General features: G+C 48.5%; 2 long non-coding RNA genes across 2 annotated transcripts in view; one reads left to right on the top strand and one right to left on the bottom strand.

Moving 5' to 3' along the window:
* Positions 1 to 18,327, bottom strand: part of LOC138567094 (uncharacterized) — a 93,055-nt gene extending 74,728 nt beyond the window's left edge. Inside the window, exon 1 of the long non-coding RNA XR_011302101.1 lies at positions 18,241 to 18,327. This is a non-coding gene — a long non-coding RNA (uncharacterized lncRNA). The remainder of the gene's footprint in view (positions 1 to 18,240) is intronic.
* LOC138567093 (uncharacterized) lies at positions 18,005 to 18,659 on the top strand. The gene is made up of 2 exons (XR_011302100.1): positions 18,005 to 18,303; positions 18,446 to 18,659. It is a non-coding gene; the product is annotated as an uncharacterized lncRNA (long non-coding RNA).
* Positions 18,660 to 19,323: the final 664 nt, after the last annotated feature.

The following is a 19,323-nucleotide window of genomic DNA, read 5'->3' as shown; positions in this document are numbered from 1 at the left end:
AGTGTAAATGCTCCCTCTGCAGATTGTGCTTTGAAGCAAATAGAGTCTTTTCTGTTTTGCTGACATTCAGCAGTAGCTGGATCGCACACATCCAAGCCTGTATTTCTTGTAGGCACCGGTCAACTATTTCGTACTTCTCCTCTAGATTCTGTATCCTCAAGAACACCTGCGTATGAGTGAAACTGTATGCCGTGCTTCCTCAGAATGTCCATGAGTAGTTTAACATATAAATTAAAAAGCAGTGGGGAGAGGGATGTCATGAACCATCAGACATGCCCATTCTGGACCTCCTGGTCCTTGATGCGTCGGGGCTTACACTCTGTACTACTTCCAACATGGCCGTACACACAGAACGCTGCCTACCAGTCTTCACGTCCGAGGCAGCATGTTCTATAAAATGGCCATGCCCCCGCGGCCCGCGCGTCTCAACGCTACTGTTGCTGTGGCTAGACGTGTGCTCTGAAGTTCGCCTTGCGGAATTCTGTAGTTTCCTGATTCCTAGACCCTCCGCTTTCCCTTCTATCCTCCCTCCTCCTATTTAGCCTTCTTCCTGGATTCCGTGCACCCGCCTCCGAGTGCATTTCTCCTTTCCTGGTCTTCCTGGAGTTTCCTCATTTTTTCCCGGACGTTAAAGCTGAACGAACACTGGAAGCCGAAGACGGCAGAGCAGGCTTGTACAAGACCCGATCCGTACGGAAGAAAACTCCTCTGGATTCCATCAAGCAGCGAAAGCAGGTGAGAAAGGGGGAAACCTGTGACAAGGGACGATCCCTGCAGGACTCCACAGCTTTGTAATCCTGAATCTAACAAGAAATCTCCAAATCCTACTCTTTGTTCTCTTCTAGAGAGAAAAGATTCAAACCATTGAAGAGCTTGTTTCCCTACTCCACCCACTTCTCTCAGACGTTTCAGCAGGGTCCCATGGACAACCGTATCAAAGACGGCGGACAGGTCCAACATGACCAACAGGGACACGCCCCCCCTGATCCGCCGTCTCCAATAGATAGTCCCAGACCGTCAGCAACGCCATCTCCATCCCAAAACCTGGTCGGAAGCCGGATTGCAGTGGATTGCAGATTCTCCTGATCCAGATGTTCCTGCAGCTGAGCTGTCACAATGTTTTCCAGAATTTTCGATGGCCATGACAATCCTGCCATTGGCCTGTAATTCTGGAAATTCTTAGGGTCTAAATTTGTTTTTTTTAGCAGTGGCGTGACCACAGATTTCTTCAGAATACTATATCGGTACTACCCCTGATGTAAGAGATTTGTTAACAAATTTTGTGATAAATGGGGTAATATCTGGAGCTATTAGTTTAGCTACTGAAGATAGAATAACGAAGAGTACATCATTAGTAGCCTTCAACGCGGAGAGCAAGGTGCAGACCCTTTCCTCAGATACTTTCGTAAACATAAATAGCTTCTGATCCGCCCCAGTGTCTTCATCATGAGATATGCATTCTGGGCTAACCTCCTCTGTTACTTCCAGATCCTCTTGGGGATTTAATGGTTTAATTTCCATAATCTTTCCTTGTATTAGCTCTATTTTATTTATAAAGTAATTATTAAAAGCATCCGCCTGTGCTTGTGATGATTCAGGTGCTGCTGACGCACACCCAGGATTTGCTAACTGGGAAATAGCAGCGTACAATTCCTGTGGCCGTTTCATGACTTTGTCAATTTTCCCTGTTATAAATTTAGCTTTGGCATCAAAAATGGCTTTTCCATATTCTCTTCAGGCGCTCTTGACCTGTTCTAAAATGCTCTCTGTACGATGTCTTCTCCATTTTTCTCTCGAAAGATCTCACCTGTACCCTTTTCTTGGCCAAATCCGGCGAAAACCAGGGGTTACATGGCTTTGTTTTTTGGAGAGGGGCCTGTACATTAAATAGCATAGCCATGATTTACATGCCTTTATTGAAGAACTCCTCACATGGAAGAGCCTCTTCAATCTGTGCCAAAGCATGTTTCAGAGTTTCCCCTGAGATTTTCAATAAATCTTTCAGCTTGTGGAACTCCCCCATCCAATTTTCCGTGTGCACTTCCAGAGTTTTCTTATGCATTCTCAGTTCAAATACTATGGCATAGTGGTCTGTCCATGATATTGCGATTGTCTCAACATAACAAATTATCTTCCCTCGATATAGCAGGACATCAAGACAATGGTCCTGGCAATGTGAGGGGGATGATGCTAAACGTTCCAAAGCATGGGCTTCCAGGGTCTCCTTTAATTATCTCCCATCCCCAGATGTCACCTCCTCAGCCCATATAGTGAAGTCCCCCAAACATAACAGCTTGTCATGCTTATTCCCCGTGTCTGCCAGAAAGAATTCTAATTTCTCCAGGAAAGCCTGTGCTGGGCCAGGAGGTCGATAACCAAAGAGAATTTTTATAGATTTATTTGGAGAACACTGAATAGAAGCATGCCCCATCTGACTTGATGGTCCGCACCGTGGCAGCCTTCAGTGTCAACAGCCATTGCACCTTGCCCAGCATGGCCACTATCCTCTCTTCCAAGGGGGCGGTCAGGCAGGAGGCCAAGTTGAGCCTGGCCCCCAGAAATGGCACGTTCTGCGATAGTATCAAGCAGGAATTTGGATAGTTGACGGAGAACCCCAGATCTGTCAGCAGCTGGACGGTCCTCTCCGTGTGTTGAACTGCTACTTCCCTGGACTTGGCGCGGATGAGTCAGTCATCAAGGTACGTGTACACATGTATCCCTTGTAGGCGCAGATGGGCCGCCACTGGTGCCATGCACTTTTGTGAACACCCTGGGTGCCGAATTCAGTCTGAAGGGAAGGGCCTTGAACTGGTAGTGCCTTCCCTGTACTACGAAGCACAGGACCTTCCGATGCTTCTCGTGAATGGGGATGTGGAAGTATGCATCCTCCAGATCCAGCGACGACAAGAAGTCCTCTTCCTCCAGTTGGCCAAGCACGTGCTGCAACATGACCATCATGAACTTTTGGGACTTGAGGTATTTGTTAAGGCGCCGCAAGTCTAGAATGGGCCTCCAGCCCCTAGTCTTCTTCACCAAGAAGTATCTGCAGTAGACTGCGGAGCCCGCAGTCACATCGGAACCAGCTCTATAGCCCCCTTTTTTAATATGGCCCGTACTTCCCGCAGGAGCGGAGGGATGTGCTGCTCCTGCCGGGCCACCAGTGGTATCCGCGGACACTTCTGCTGGAACTCTAGAGAGTGTCCGTGGGTGGGAGCGTCCAGCACCCATCGGTCGGTGGAGATCTTTTCCCACTCGCTGGACCAGGTCAGCCCCTTTTGCCTTCGAAAGGGCGGTCGCCACCAGCTCGATCCTCAAGGATGACTTAGTCTGGACCACCTGGGCCTTCAGGGGCAGGTTGGACACCTTTCCATGCGCCTTGGTCTTCTCCGGCTTTTCCCACAGCTTCCCTGGGTTAACCGATTTCCTCTTTGAGGAGGAGCTGGAGCTATGACTAGCGATGGAGGCAGATGGCGAAGATGAACGTGCGCTGCGTATCGTGGTACCCACTTGTGCGGAAACCCAGACAGAAACAAACTTGCGGTACTTGGCCTTGTCTTGGGCCCCCGCGGATCGAGCACCCTCAAAGGACTTAGAAGCCAGCTCTTTGGACCGGCCGGTCCTGGGTAAGGCATGCCCCTGCTTGCCGCATAGGGTAGAGGCCTTGGCGTTAAGCCATGCCACCAACCTACTGTGACTGTCCTTGATGGTTCGCTTGGAGAACCCAAGGCAGATTTCACAATATGCTTCGCTGTGGTCCGGATGGAGACAGTAGAGGCACTGAGAGTGTTTGTCCTCCACAAACAAGTTCCTCAATCCGCAGCTGGAGCAGAGCTTGAAGAGGGAGTCTCCCTCATTCTTCTCCTCCGACATGGTCCGGAGTGCGATGTAGGCCCAATGGCGTTCTGGAATCTTCCATGAAACTCTTTCATGAAATTCTTGCCCTTAAGGGGTGTTGAAAGACGCCGACAAACAGATCCCTGCTTGCCGGTCAAAGGAACGAAAGAACACACAGGCTCTATTTGACAACGATAGAAACTTTTTATCGAAAAAGCGCAAAAACGTAGAAAAGCTCTCTGAGCACAACACGAGGACTCCCAACACTTGAACGTGCGGTAAAAATGTGAAGATGGCTGCCAGTGGAGGGGCTTAGGGAGAGGGCAGTCATTGGCTGGGGACAGTATGACCCAGAGCTCAGTGTTTGGTGTATAGAAGAAAGACAGTTTGTAAGTGCAAGTCAAACAGTTTATTCTTTTACCGAGGATTCCCGGACTGACAACGGGGAATATTCACGAGCATGTGAATCCATGCCAGACCCCATGCTGGAGAAAGGGAGATATGAGCCAGAGATTGATCCTTGAGAAAGTCCTATATGCGTGTAAAATGTGTGTTGTCAAGTGTTGTTGTAGCCTCCACAAGTAAACCAGATTCATTTCCCTCAGAACGTTAATTAAAGACTGGGCCAGTTTAAAGTCTGTAGCAGAGGGTGGGTGTGATTAATCATGGGGTCAGGTACTACATTATAATCCCCCTACCCCCACCACCAAGATCACTTGTCCATCTGCAAAAGCAGTCCTTTCCGACAGAAAGTCCACCAGGAATCCACCCTGCTTCCCACTGGCGGAATAAAGAGATATGACAGTAAACAGATGACCGCCTAACAAGCCCTTGACCCCCTATAAAATGACCCCCCCCCCCGGGTCATTCTTCTCTCCCAACTCAACAAAGATCCCTGTTCCACCTTTATTAGTACTGAAATAGGCAAGATATTGTTTAGCAAAGTGTCTATTGCGCAGTCTACGAAAATCAGTGTGACACAGGTGCGTCTCCTGTAACAAGGCTATGGAACATTCCTGGTCCCTCAATCTCTGCAACACAGATTTAAGGGGGAGTTCAATCCGTGCACATTAAGAGCAAGTTCTTTAACTCTGGCCCAACGGGGAGTCCGCTAACACGACCTCACTGATAAGTGGAAATAAGAGATAAGCTTAAACTAAGCAGGTGTCACACTCTACAAGTAGCGAACTGATCATGACTCTTACCATCCCACATCCAATTTTACCTCAACATTTACGAGAACCCTTCCAAAAAAGCCCATCCCACACCCACCAACAAGAAAGACTCGTATAAAAATAAAAACGGTTCAGAAAAGGAGCTATTATCACAGACCGGGGCTATTGCCTGCTGTCGCCAGACCAAAACACAGTTACAAATCAATAGAGAGAATATTCATGCCATCGCCAAGTCCATCCGCTCACAGAGTCTAGATCGTCCAAACAGTTAAAGTGAGGAGAACCATCTTGAGGAAACCTGTGGAGAACCATCTCCGGTTCCGGAAGCACCTCAAGACCTTCCTCTTTGCTTCTGCCTTTGCCCCCCCTGCCCCCTGCTGATTCTACATTCCCTCAGCACCATGCACCTGGCCACCCTCTTTCCTCCGGGCCCAGGTACCTGCTCCTCTTGCCACCCGCATGCACTGCCTCCGAGCCACCCCTTGCACTGGGGTCTGTATCTGTACCCATACAGCCCCAACCCCTTTGTTTTGTTCTTCCTGCACTTATCAGACCTACCCAGCCTGCTGCCTTAAACCCAGCACTGCCACTTGCTGGCTGCACTCCCTCTGTTTGTTTCCTTTTTATTTATTAATTTATTTATTATTATTTGTTTTTTTTTCCTCCTTGCTCCGCACTCTCCTTTTGATCCCCCTTCCATGCACTTCTCCCTCTCCCCCTCTACCATGCACTTACTCGTTCTCAATGTCACTGGGCCTAGTAAGATCGTTGTTTTTGTTTCTCCTCTGTTCCCCTTCCCTTGCCTTGTCACGCTCTGAAGCACTTGTGTATGAGCGCAATAGAAATAAAATATCAATTTCAATTTCAACCAGAACCTATAGAGATAAGTAAAAAAAAAAAGCATCCAGAACTTCTTCACCTGCGTGGGGCCAATCACCTTCATTTTACTCCCGAGTGGCCCCCAGGGTTTTGTGCCTTACCAGCTCTTGACCACAATCCCCTCTGTGGCTTAGGGACCCAACCTCATGAGGGCCAGATGGCCATGATGACAGTAAATCCTAAGCATCCTGATGTGATGTTATTGACCAATGTTTCCCCTCCATAGTGAAGAAAGAACAGTGGAGAAGCCCCATCTGAAATGAATACCATTCTCCCTGAGCCACACAGTAAGTGGACAAAGCATCCTGCGCCTCTGGATTGTGAAAGTCGCCAGATCCTGGGATATCTGAAGGTCGGCACCCCGAAAAGTGAAGGCTGGTCTGCACGTGCTGCTTCCATGATGCGCTGCTTAAACGTGAGGAAATTGACACTACTGAGAACATCAGGTGGCTGGCTTGATCCATCCGAGAGAGACCCTCAAAGACTATGGGTATGGTTCAGTTCCACCTTGGCATCCTCAGACAGTCAGAGAGGAGACCGGAAGAAGGTGCAGACCTAATTCAGCAAATCTGAGTCACTTACAGATCTAGGTATGCTGCGTAGCCTGACATTGTTACGTCGTGAATGATTGTCGATGTCCTCCTGCTTGTGTTCCAGGGCCTCACACCTCGGAAGGCATTGGTAAGCATCGCAAGACTCCAAGGTTTGCTCAGAAAGAGTCCTCAATGTCCCTAATACACTGTTCTGCCTCCGTCACGCGTTTGTCAATTGTCACAACTTTAGAGGAGAGCTCGGCAACACTGTTTTGGAGTGCCCGCTTCAGTTCCCTCAGCAGGTTAGCCAGATCCGGTTTGGTAGCTGGTAGAGCCATGTCCTCTCCCCTCTCCTGGGGACACTGCACCAGCAGGACAGCGTTGTCAATCTTCTTAGGTCCTTCACAGGCATGTACCAAGCATGCAATATCACCATCTGTAGGGGTATTTCCCCTCTTTGCCATCACAGCCTCCAGGTAACAAATCCAGGGACCGCAGGTAGCCCAAGCACCAATAAAGAAAGATCAGGCAGTATGTGATCTGTGCACAGGGACTGAGGGGTCGTAACTACAATGCTCGTGAAGAGAGATAAGGCAGCATGTAATCCATGCACAGGGACTCCAACAGATACCACTATCACCCATGTAGTAAGAGTCACCGCACACCCAGGCACCACACACCTAGGACCAACCAAAGCCCTCAAGGAGATGCTCCGTATGCATCAAGCAATGAGTCAGGCATCTGGCAAGTCCTCACGGGAAGCCTCCAACTGCCAGAGCACTCACCAGCTGGACAGAAAGCATGTAATTCAAGGCAGCTCCCAAAGGAAGAGCGGAGAAAGATGCAGAGAAAAAACAACAGGTACCCCAAAGGAAAAGCTTGGGTCAGAGAGCTTAGTGCAAGTTACATTCCCAGACTCACACATCTCTACCCTGGAGAAGAGGGTCAGCTGCTCAGTTTATGGCGAGCAAGGGTTGCAGGCACTATGTTGGAGTTGGTGTGGTCCCCGCTCCGCTGATTCCAGGATTCCCAACCCTGTCCAGCGAGGGCTGCGGGTGCCGAAACTCGGTCCCTGCATGCCTCGAGGCTTCACCTAGCCAGAGTGAGGATTTCTAGGCTCTGGCGACACTTATGACGGCGCCATTAACACTGAAGGCCCGGCGATGTCCGGAGACTGTTAAGGAGGCATCCGTGTGTGGGCCTCCTAAGCCACACCCCCCTCGATAACTTTTAAACATGTTTCACAATGGATATTTAAGAAGCAAATGGTTGTAAATTTGTACCAATACGCATCTTTTTTTTATTTTGGATAAAATCTTATTATTGGTTCACGGTCTGCTACAGAAATAGAGAATTTCACCTTTGGCTCTTACCCACCTTTAAAGACAGCAAAGATCAAAAGAAAAAAACCTCTCCAAACATCAACCATGCCACCCAATGTTGCTAATCCATACAGTGACTAAACCAGTTTCACATTTTAGAAAGAAATCAACACAGAAATTCTCACCACATTAAACAACTATTCCAAGGTCAAAAATGAGGTAGAAGGGATTAAGGAAAAAGAGTTATGAAGGAAAAAAAAGGCAAGGCACTTAAACCTTTCCTGGAAGAAGAGGAACAACAAAAAGAACAGGAACATAAACATACCCGTACAGCCATACCCCCCACTTGCTGAAGTTAGTGTCTGTGCTACACTTCATAGCCACGGGCACATACCAACACACTGTGGGTGAACTGCATGGGATATTGCAACCCTGTTTTTCGCGTGTCCTGTTTCAGGTTGGAGACCACATCATCCTACTCAGGACTGCTGACCAGGTCAATGCCACTAAAATTGCCTTCCATGCCCTTGCAGGCATGACTGGATCTCTCTTCTGCCTTTGACATGGTCCACCATGCCATCCTGCTCAGCTGTCTCCGTGATCACTGATCAGGCCCTGGCTTGGCTGACCTCTCTCCTCTCCGATCGACACTCCCAGGTCTAACTAGGATCCTTGCTCTCCTCTATCTCTACCTGTGGTGTTCCCCAGGGGTCTAACCTCTCTCCCTGGCTGTTCAATTAATTCCGGGCACTTCTTACCCACCGCATTGCTGCTCTCTGCCCGAACTTTCAGTGCTATGTGGATGACACTCATTTCAGGCTCCCTTCTGCCACCTCTTCTCCCTTTCTCATCTCTGACTGTCTGTCCGCTATCCAGGTGTGGTGCGTCGCCAACGACATCTGCCTTAATGCCAGTAAGACGGAGATTCTCCTCATCGGCACACCTGCTCCCTCCTTTACTGTTGCTCTCTGCACAGCCTCTCTTGGACCTCTTTCTGCTCCCACCTGTGAGGCTAAAAACCTCGGGGTCATCTTCGACTCCCCACTCTCCTCCTCTCCTGACATCTCTGACATCTCTAAGAAGTCACACTACCAGCTGCACCTCCTCAGAGGTATTCTTCCTTTCCTCTCCTTCTTCCAGAATTTCACTGTCTCTAGAGCTCTGGTTCTCTCTAGGCTGCACTACTGCCTCTTTCTTAATCTGCCTGCTTCTACTCTGCGCCCTCTGCAACTCATCCAGAACAGGACTGCAAGGCTTGTCTTTGGCCTCAAGCCCAGGGATCGTATCTCTCCAGGACTGAAATCTCTGCAATGGCTCCCAGTGGCTGCGAGGATTAAGTTGAAAACCCTCTGCATTGTCCACAAAGCATTCTGAGGCTTGGGGCCTCAATACCTTCAACTCTCTCTTCCTAAATATCTTCCTTGTCGAGCTCTTCGCTCACCCGCCTCGAACTCCCTCAGGGTCAGTCGCTTCTCCAAGCAACGAGTTTGTGGTAAATCTCTTTCTTCGGCTGGGGCCTCCCTCTGGAACAGCCTCCCTGAAACTTGAGGAGAACGAGCTCCAGTTCCGGAAGGACCTCAAGACCTTCCTCTTTGATTCTTTTCTCCCCCTTTCCCCTGCTGAACTCCTGACTGAAACTGCATTGGTCACCTGGCTACCCTCTGATCTCGGGCCCAGGTACCCTCCCCCGCCAGTTGCACACCTGCACTGCCTCCCAGGCAACAGCTGCACTTGGGTGGCTGTTTCTGTATCCCTACAGTCCCCTACAAGCTCTTGACACTTGATGTCTGCACTTACCCCTGCACTTTTTTTAAATTTAATTTATTTTTTACTGTGGATCCTATGTATTGCACAGCCACCTGCTCCCCCGCACTTTTCCCTTTCCCCCCTCCCCTGCACTTGCGCGATCTCAATGTCACCTGGCCTAGTAAGACCGTTGTCTTTGTTTTCCCTTTGTTTCCCCTCCCTTGCCTCATCGCGCCTTGAAACACTTGTGTATAGGCGTGTTATAAATCCCATATTATATCATAGGTGTATTGGACGGAATACATGTGGAGCTGGTGGCCAGGCATGCTGTGGAGGCAGTCTACCGGAACAGAAAACTATCACTCACTGAACATGCAGATGGTGTGTGATGCCCGCCACCTTATCACCCACTGCTGTGCCAGATGTCCTGGTTCAACCCATGACTCCACGGTGCTGCGCAACTCCACGCTTCCTGGGTACATGGCACGTCACAGTGGACTGTGTAACTGGATGCTGGGTGAATGTAACTACAAGGGCATGTGCACTGTTGAATTATGGGCAGGTATAACACCGATCAGCAGTGGCTGTGCGCAGTGTATGCATTCCTTTATTTGTTGTTCAAATATTCTGCGCTCATGCAATTAGCAAAACACCCTGAAAGCGCACAGAGGGCAGACAGGGTGGGTAAAGGGGAAGGTAGACCATGAATTAGAGCAAGGATCAATAATTGCTACAATAGTGCAACAAGTAATGATAAAAAAGTAAGGGTAGACAAACCTACTATTGCTAGTGAGTGCATTGAACGTGCAAGTGTAGAGGGGGAAATCAAGGTGCAACACAGTAATAGCATGCGTGAGTGCAAGGGCTTGACATGTGTGTCTCAATTGAAGAAAATGATCCAGTGCATGCGTAACAACATCCATTCCGTACACCAATACGAAAATCACTACATGTACCAGAACGCACCCAACCAAAGTGACAAAAAAGAAGCACAAACACAGTCAAGAAAACCCACACCACCTGATGCAAAGACAGAGAATAGATATGCTCCCACCCACATACCACCATTGGCCTGCACGCCAATTACCCAGGTCCCCTGCCTGTTAGAAGTGCACAATCACATATGCTTTGGATTGGAATTTTAAATGATTCACAGAACATATCTATGATTTAGTGCCACGGACATAATCGTATTATTGCATTGTAACACAATAATAACACATACATCAGTTCCCTTTGTTTGAGTTGTACTGAAAGGGTCAGAGGTCATGTTAGCTGCTGCAAAATGGGCCAAATCATGGTCTCCTGTCATGTGAGCCTAGGATTGAAATAGAGTTCAGCTTGGAGTCCTAGAACAACGATAGTGAGAGCCTGCACTCCCAAATATTCCCACAGACAAGGATACTTTGCAAGGCCAATTTCTAAAACAATCTTCATGGCAGAAGCCATGGTTGATGAGAGATGCTGGGCTAATTGGGTGGGGAGGTAATGTCCAGTCCACCTCCTGGCACCTGGGTTTGAGTTTACGTGCTGATAAGTGAATCGAATGTTACAGACATGGCACGAGCGTGCCAACCAATTGTAGAGGGCCTTATAGTTTGAAGACCAATGATAAACTGTGTACTTTTACAAGTTTTAAGAGGTAGGCATAAGTTTTCCACCTGACAGTGGACAGCAAATCCCAATCCTAGTCCCTATGCAATGTATACTTACTTGTTCCCCTTAAGCCTATCACAGCCTTTGATAGGTTTCCTATTATTTCCCATGCAGTATGACATCACGTCTGACGTATTCTTTGCATATAAGGATGTTTTTTTGAGAAAATCGTCAAGAGCCTGAGCGAACGTCCGTTGATGTCCGTTGTAACCTCCCTGTTTTGGATAATTGTTAATAAAACAGTACCTTTGCCATCTTCCCGAGTTGGTTCCATTATTTGGACTCAGAATTATTCTGCAACCCCATCCATTGCATGCACGTTACTAAAGAGCCATATGCTCATGTGGTAGCGGTGCGGATGGTTGAAAAAGATCCAAACTAGTTTGTCTCCAGTGTTTCGGAACGATCCGGCATCGTCCGCCATTAGCCGGAAGATCACAGGGTTTCCTGTGGGGAGCGGCGGATAGAATTAAATTTGCAATAGGTGTGTTTGGGCCATGATATCTTGCACCCCCACTATCAAAAGGTATCCGGGCGTCCAGGGAGGGGTTAGATTGTGCATCTACATTGATTGGGAACAGATTAAACATAAAACAGGATGACCAAATGGGCTAGTTTGAGTTTACCCCAGGGAGGTAGGGGATGCGAACTACCATAGGTGTGTTCAGGCCATGACATCTTGCACCCCCACAATCAAAAGGTATGGGGGTGTCCAGGGAGGGGCTAGGTGATGCCTCTACATTGATTGGGAACAGATTAAACATACAGCAGGATGACCACGTGCGCTACTGTGAGTTAACCCCAGGGAGGTAGGGAATGCGAATTACCATAGTTGTGTTCAGGCCATGATATCTTGCACCCCCCACAATCAAAAGGCATGGGCGTCTCCAAGGAGGGGTTGGATGGTGCATCTACATTGATTGGGACCAGAGTAAACATAAAACAGGATGACCATTTGCACTAGTGTGAATAGCCCCAAGAGAAATAGGGGATGCAAATTACCACAGGTGCATTCAGGCCATGATATCTTGCACCCCCCACAATCAAAAGGTATGGGGGTGTTCCGGGAGGGGCTAGGGGGATGCCTCTATATTGGTTAGGACCAGAGTAAACATAAAACAGGATGACCACTTGCGCTAGTGTGAATTACCCCAAGAGAAATAGGGGATGCAAATTACCATAGGTGCATTCAGGCCATGATATCTTGCACCCCCCACAATCAAAAGGTATGGGGGTGTTCCGGGAGGGGGTAGATGGTGCCTCTACATTTGTTGGGACCAGATTAAACATAAAACAGGATGACCACTTGCGCTAGTGTGAATAGCCCCAAGAGAAATAGGGGATGCAAATTACCATAGGTGCATTCAGGCCATGATATCTTGCACCCCCCACAATCAAAAGGCATGGTGGTCTCCAGGGAGGGGTAAGATGGTGCATCTACATTGATTGGGACCAGAGTAAACATAAAACAGGATGACCATTTGCACTAGTGTGAATAGCCCCAAGAGAAATAGGGGATGCAAATTACCACAGGTGCATTCAGGCCATGATATCTTGCACCCCCCACAATCAAAAGGTATGGGGTGTTCCGGGAGGGGCTAGGGGGATGCCTCTATATTGGTTAGGACCAGAGTAAACATAAAACAGGATGATCACTTGCGCTAGTGTGAATTACCCCAAGAGAAATAGGGGATGCAAATTACCATAGGTGCATTCAGGCCATGATATCTTGCACCCCCCACAATCAAAAGGTATAGGGGTGTTCCGGGAGGGGCTAGGGGGATGCCTCTATATTGGTTAGGACCAGAGTAAACATAAAACAGGATGACCACTTGCGCTAGTGTGAATTACCCCAAGAGAAATAGGGGATGCAAATTACCATAGGTGCATTCAGGCCATGATATCTTGCACCCCCCACAATCAAAAGGTATGGGGGTGTTCCGGGAGGGGGTAGATGGTGCCTCTACATTTGTTGGGACCAGATTAAACATAAAACAGGATGACCACTTGCGCTAGTGTGAATAGCCCCAAGAGAAATAGGGGATGCAAATTACCATAGGTGCATTCAGGCCATGATATCTTGCACCCCCCACAATCAAAAGGCATGGTGGTCTCCAGGGAGGGGTAAGATGGTGCATCTACATTGGTTGGGACCAGATTAAACATAAAACAGGATGACCACTTGCGTCAGTGTGAGTTAACCCCAGGGAGGTAGGGGATGCAACCTACCATAGGTGCATTCAGGCCATGATATCTTGCACCCCCCACAATCGAAAGGTATGGGGGTGTTCCGGGAGGGGTTAGGGGACACCTCTACATTGGTTAGGACCAGAGTAAACATAAACCAGGATGACCACTTGCGCTAGTGTCAATAGCCCCAAGAGAAATAGAGGATGCAAATTACCATAGGTGCATTCAGGCCATGATATCTTGCACCCCCCACAATCAAAAGGCATAGGGGTCTCCAGGGAGGGGCTAGGGGATGCCTCTATATTGGTTAGGACCAGATTAATCATACAGCAGGATGACCACGTGCGCTAGTGTGAGTTAACCCCAGGGAGGTAGGGGATGCGAATTACCATAGGTGTGTTCAGGCCATGATATCTTGCACCCCCACAATCAAAAGGCATGGGGGTCTCCAGGAAGGGGTTAGATGGTGCATCTACATTGATTGGGACCAGAATAAACATAAAACAGGATGACCACTTGCACTAGTGTGAATAGCCCCAAGAGAAATAGGGGGTGTAAATTACCATGGGTGCATTCAGCCCATGATATCTTGCACCCCCCACAATCAAAAGGCATGGGGGTCTCCAGGGAAGGGTTAGATGGTGCATCTACATTGATTGGGACCAGATTAAACATAAAACAGGATGACCAAATGCGCTAGTGTGAGTTAAGCCCAGGGAGGTAGGGGATGCGAACTACCATAGGTGTGTTCAGGCCATGACATCTTGCACCCCCCACAATCAAAAGGTATGGGGGTGTCCAGGGAGGGGCTAGGTGATGCCTCTACATTGATTGGGACCAGATTAAACATACAGCCGGATGACCCCGTGCGCTAGTGTGAGTTAACCCCAGGGAGGTAGGGGATGCGAACTACCATAGGTGTATTCAGGCCATGATATCTTGCACCACCCACAATCGAAAGGTATGGGGGTGTTCCGGGAGGGGTTAGAGGATGCCTCTACATTGGTTAGGACCAGAGTAAACATAAACCAGGATGACCACTTGCGCTACTGTCAATAGCCCCAAGAGAAATAGGGGATGCAAATTACCATAGGTGCATTCAGGCCATGATATCTTGCACCCCCCACAATCAAAAGGCATAGGGGTCTCCAGGGAGGGGCTAGGAGACGCCTCTATATTGGTTAGGACCAGATTAATCATACAGCAGGATGACCACGTGCGCTAGTGTGAGTTAACCCTAGGGAGGTAGGGGATGCGAATTACCATAGGTGTGTTCAGGCCATGATATCTTGCACCCCCACAATCAAAAGGCATGGGGGACTCCAGGAAGGGGTTAGATGGTGCATCTACATTGATTGGGACCAGAATAAACATAAAACAGGATGACCACTTGCACTAGTGTGGATAGCCCCAAGAGAAATAGGGGGTGCAAATTACCATAGGTGCATTCAGGCCATGATATCTTGCACCCCCCACAATCAAAAGGCATGGGGGTCTCCAGGGAAGGGTTAGATGGTGCATCTACATTGATTGGGACCAGATTAAACATAAAACAGGATGACCAAATGCGCTAGTGCGAGTTTACCCCAGGGAGGTAGGGGATGCGAACTACCATAGGTGTGTTCAGGCCATGACATCTTGCACCCCCACAATCAAAAGGTATAGGGGTGTCCAGGGAGGGGCTAGGTGATGCCTCTACATTGATTGGGACCAGATTAAACATACAGCAGGATGACCACGTGCGCTACTGTGAGTTAACCCCAGGGAGGTAGGGAATGCGAATTACCATAGTTGTGTCCAGGCCATGATATCTTGCACCCCCCACAATCAAAAGGCATGGGGGTCTCCAAGGAGGGGTTGGATGGTGCATCTACATTGATTGGGACCAGAGTAAACATAAAACAGGATGACCATTTGCACTAGTGTGAATAGCCCCAAGAGAAATAGGGGATGCAAATTACCACAGGTGCATTCAGGCCATGATATCTTGCACCCCCCACAATCAAAAGGTATGGGGTGTTCCGGGAGGGGCTAGGGGGATGCCTCTATATTGGTTAGGACCAGAGTAAACATAAAACAGGATGACCACTTGCGCTAGTGTGAATTACCCCAAGAGAAATAGGGGATGCAAATTACCATAGGTGCATTCAGGCCATGATATCTTGCACCCCCCACAATCAAAAGGTATAGGGGTGTTCCGGGAGGGGCTAGGGGGATGCCTCTATATTGGTTAGGACCAGAGTAAACATAAAACAGGATGACCAATTGCGCTAGTGTGAATTACCCCAAGAGAAATAGGGGATGCAAATTACCATAGGTGCATTCAGGCCATGATATCTTGCACCCCCCACAATCAAAAGGTATGGGGGTGTTCCGGGAGGGGGTAGATGGTGCCTCTACATTTGTTGGGACCAGATTAAACATAAAACAGGATGACCACTTGCGCTAGTGTGAATAGCCCCAAGAGAAATAGGGGATACAAATTACCATAGGTGCATTCAGGCCATGATATCTTGCACCCCCCACAATCAAAAGGCATGGTGGTCTCCAGGGAAGGGTTAGATGGTGCATCTACATTGGTTGGGACCAGATTAAACATAAAACAGGATGACCACTTGCGTCAGTGTGAGTTAACCCCAGGGAGGTAGGGGATGCAACCTACCATAGGTGCATTCAGGCCATGATATCTTGCACCCCCCACAATCGAAAGGTATGGGGGTGTTCCGGGAGGGGTTAGGGGACACCTCTACATTGGTTAGGACCAGAGTAAACATAAACCAGGATGACCACTTGCGCTAGTGTCAATAGCCCCAAGAGAAATAGGGGATGCAAATTACCATAGGTGCATTCAGGCCATGATATCTTGCACCCCCCACAATCAAAAGGCATAGGGGTCTCCAGGGAGGGGCTAGGGGACGCATCTATATTGGTTAGGACCAGATTAAACATACAGCAGGATGACCACGTGCGCTAGTGTGAGTTAACCCCAGGGAGGTAGGGGATGCGAACTACCATAGGTGTATTCAGGCCATGATATCTTGCACCCCCCACAATCAAAAGGTATGGGGGTGTCCAGGGCGATGTTAGATGGTGCCTCTACTTCGTTTGGGACCAGATTAAACATAAAACAGGATGACCACTTTTGTTAGTGTGAGCTAACCCCAGGGAGGCAGGGGATGCAAAATGACCATAAGTGCATTCAGGCCATGATATCTTGCACCCCCACAATCAAAGGGTATGGAGGTATCCAGGGAAGGGCTAGGTGGTGCCTCTACATCATTTGGGACCAGAGTAAACATAAAACAGGATGTGTGTTACAGGTTTTGTGAATTACCATAGTTGCGTTCAGGCCATGATATCATGCACCCCAACAATGAAAAGGTATGGGGGTGTCAAGGGAGGAGGTAGGTGGTGCCGATACATTGGTAGGGACCAGATTAAACGTTAAACAGGATGACGACTTGTGTCATTGTGAGTTAACCCCAGGGAGACAGGGGATGCGAATTACCATAATACATGTAGGGGGGCTGATGGTGTCTCTCCCAGCATATATATGAGGTGAAAATGGGGTTGAAATAAAAAAGTCAACATTTTGGGGGTCATAGTAATTGGGGCACAGTAATCAGATAGATCCGTCTTGGAAGCAGACACAGAATTGATAGTTGTAGCTGCAAGGGGAAGGGGATCTTTCGGTTGGAAATGCCCCATTGTAGTGTGTGATGGCTGAATGCACGCCGAAGAACAGCGCTGCTGAGGACAAAAGGAAAGGAATTACACAGACTCTCACCAGTCTGCATTTCATCCCCATACAAACAGCCCAAACTTTAGGTAGGGGGCTTGAGCCTCATTAACCCAGTGGTGTTGTAGCCATGACATAGCGCAGCCCATACCAGTCACTTGCAGCAGTGTGTGATAATGTGCACAGTTTACCAAGCCGCGGGTGAACAGGGAGCTTAACACCAATTACGTAAAATACTGTTGACTTCCCTTCCCAATAACACATGCTGAAGGGAGACCCTACCGTGCACCCCCCTGCATTATGACAGAGTTGTGTGACTGAGCCCAACCTCCCCCTTTATCCTTAAGAGAGACTTCTGCAGTGATTCCTCGTGCTTTGATGTTGGAATCAAATATAGAAAGGTTAATTATGCCATAAAAAATGTTTAAGCGCCCCATCTACTGTAACAGTACAAACTTTCTTATTATTATACCATTTAAAATAATAACATGTGCGCCCTATCTGCTGTCACAGTACAACCTTTCTTATTTTGGCTGTAGTGTGATGTTGGAATAAAATATAGAAAGGTTAATTATGCCATAAAACATGTTTAAGTGCCCCATCTACTGTAACAGTACAACCTTTCTTATTATTATACCATTTAAAATAATAACATGTGCGCAAATGTACAACTGAGCGAATGCTAGGCTCCCAGACTTTGCACAGTATTAAAAAAAAAAAAACAACATGGGAAGCCGTATATTATACCATACTGTATGATATTCGGCTTCCCATGACAGAGTGAAGGCCCTGAAACAACGCCCATCTGGTAGCTCTGGCCAATCCCTGAACAGAGATGTTGGAGGGCGGGCTGTAGGCGGGCTATGACATTAGCTTTTCATTTCGGGCTGCATGTATGGCTGTAGCCATCAAGTGGGCGTGACTCCGAAGATTGCCGAACACTGCCTCCCACAATCTACCATGGGAGGCAGGATAGCATACAACACCGGCTTGCAGCCACTAACACCGAGGGGGGGAAACGGATGACAGTTTTGTTCCCGTACCGGCTCCCATGTCAGGTCTCATTCCACCCAGCCTTCATTATTCCCCTTAAAAAAAGCGGTCCGCCCAGCCTTCATTATTCCCCTTACAAACGCGGTCCAAGTGTTTCGGAAACGCCACTTTACCTGGAGGCAGCAGCCGCACCTGTTCCACCGGAGTCAGTGGGAAAGGCATCATGGCAATTTTCGGTCAGAGGGGAAGGGGGCAGGGCTTGGGGGGGTATATATAGAGAATCAGAGCATGTACTTGCTGATTGGTAAAACCAATCCAGCCCCTATATAAACTAGCGAATGATTACGGACTGTGTGTTGTTCATCTGATTTCTTGCAGAACAGCCGTGCAGCGGAAGAGAGCGCCACACCAGAGACGTTCTGGGCGTACGAGGAATTATCTTCAATCCCAGCTGAGTTATCCTTATCAACGAAGCAACAGAAGGAAAAGAAGACTGAATTTAAGTCCTTGAGTTTTTTTTTCTTTTGAACTCCTTCTGGTTAATTTATTTGAATATCTGGAAAAATAAAAGGTACATTCTGTCAAGTTGCAACAGCCGTCCAGCCTCATCCTTACAAATTTGGTGGCAAGGGGATCTCCTGGCCCAGTGTAAGCCAGACCTCAGTGTGTTGACTGCAGAGAGTGGGGACACATAGCAAGATTTTCCCCAGGAAACCTAAACCTGAGCCAATGGAAATGGTTTTTGTACAAGGAAGGGAATATCGGAGAAGTCGAGACCATACTAGATGGACGTTCGGGTGGATGGAATACACAGACAGGCACTCCTAGACAGCATAAGTGAACAAACGGCCGTCAGACCAGATGTAAGTGGGTCTGGGTATGGGGGAATGTCTCAGATACCTATAAAGTGTGTATACAGGGACACTAAGGCCCTCATTACGAGTCGGGCGGTACGGGGTTAACGGCACCGGTAAAGGTGCCGGTGCCGTCAACCCCGTACCGCCCGATTACGAGTTCCCCTCGCGGGACCCGTTCTGCACATCTGGTTTTACCAGACGTGCAGAGCGGGTCCCGCGAGGGGAAGAGGGAGCAAACAACGGACCATCTCGTAATGGCCCGTTGTTTTCTCCCTCTCCCATTCCCATTCAGCCCTATGGGGGCTGAAATGGGAATGGGGAAGGACCGTGTCCTTGGAGGGAGAAATTACCAGGCCTTCCGAACTCAGAATGCCCCGGCAAGTCCTCATTCCGAGGACC

The sequence above is a fragment of the Ambystoma mexicanum genome, chromosome 2p (genome assembly GCF_040938575.1).
Source record: "Ambystoma mexicanum isolate Mex_15411 chromosome 2p, UKY_AmexF1_1, whole genome shotgun sequence".
In the NCBI taxonomy this organism is placed as follows: domain Eukaryota; kingdom Metazoa; phylum Chordata; class Amphibia; order Caudata; family Ambystomatidae; genus Ambystoma; species Ambystoma mexicanum.
Note: the sequence above shows the minus strand (reverse complement) of the source record. Positions and strands in the feature narration are given on the sequence as shown.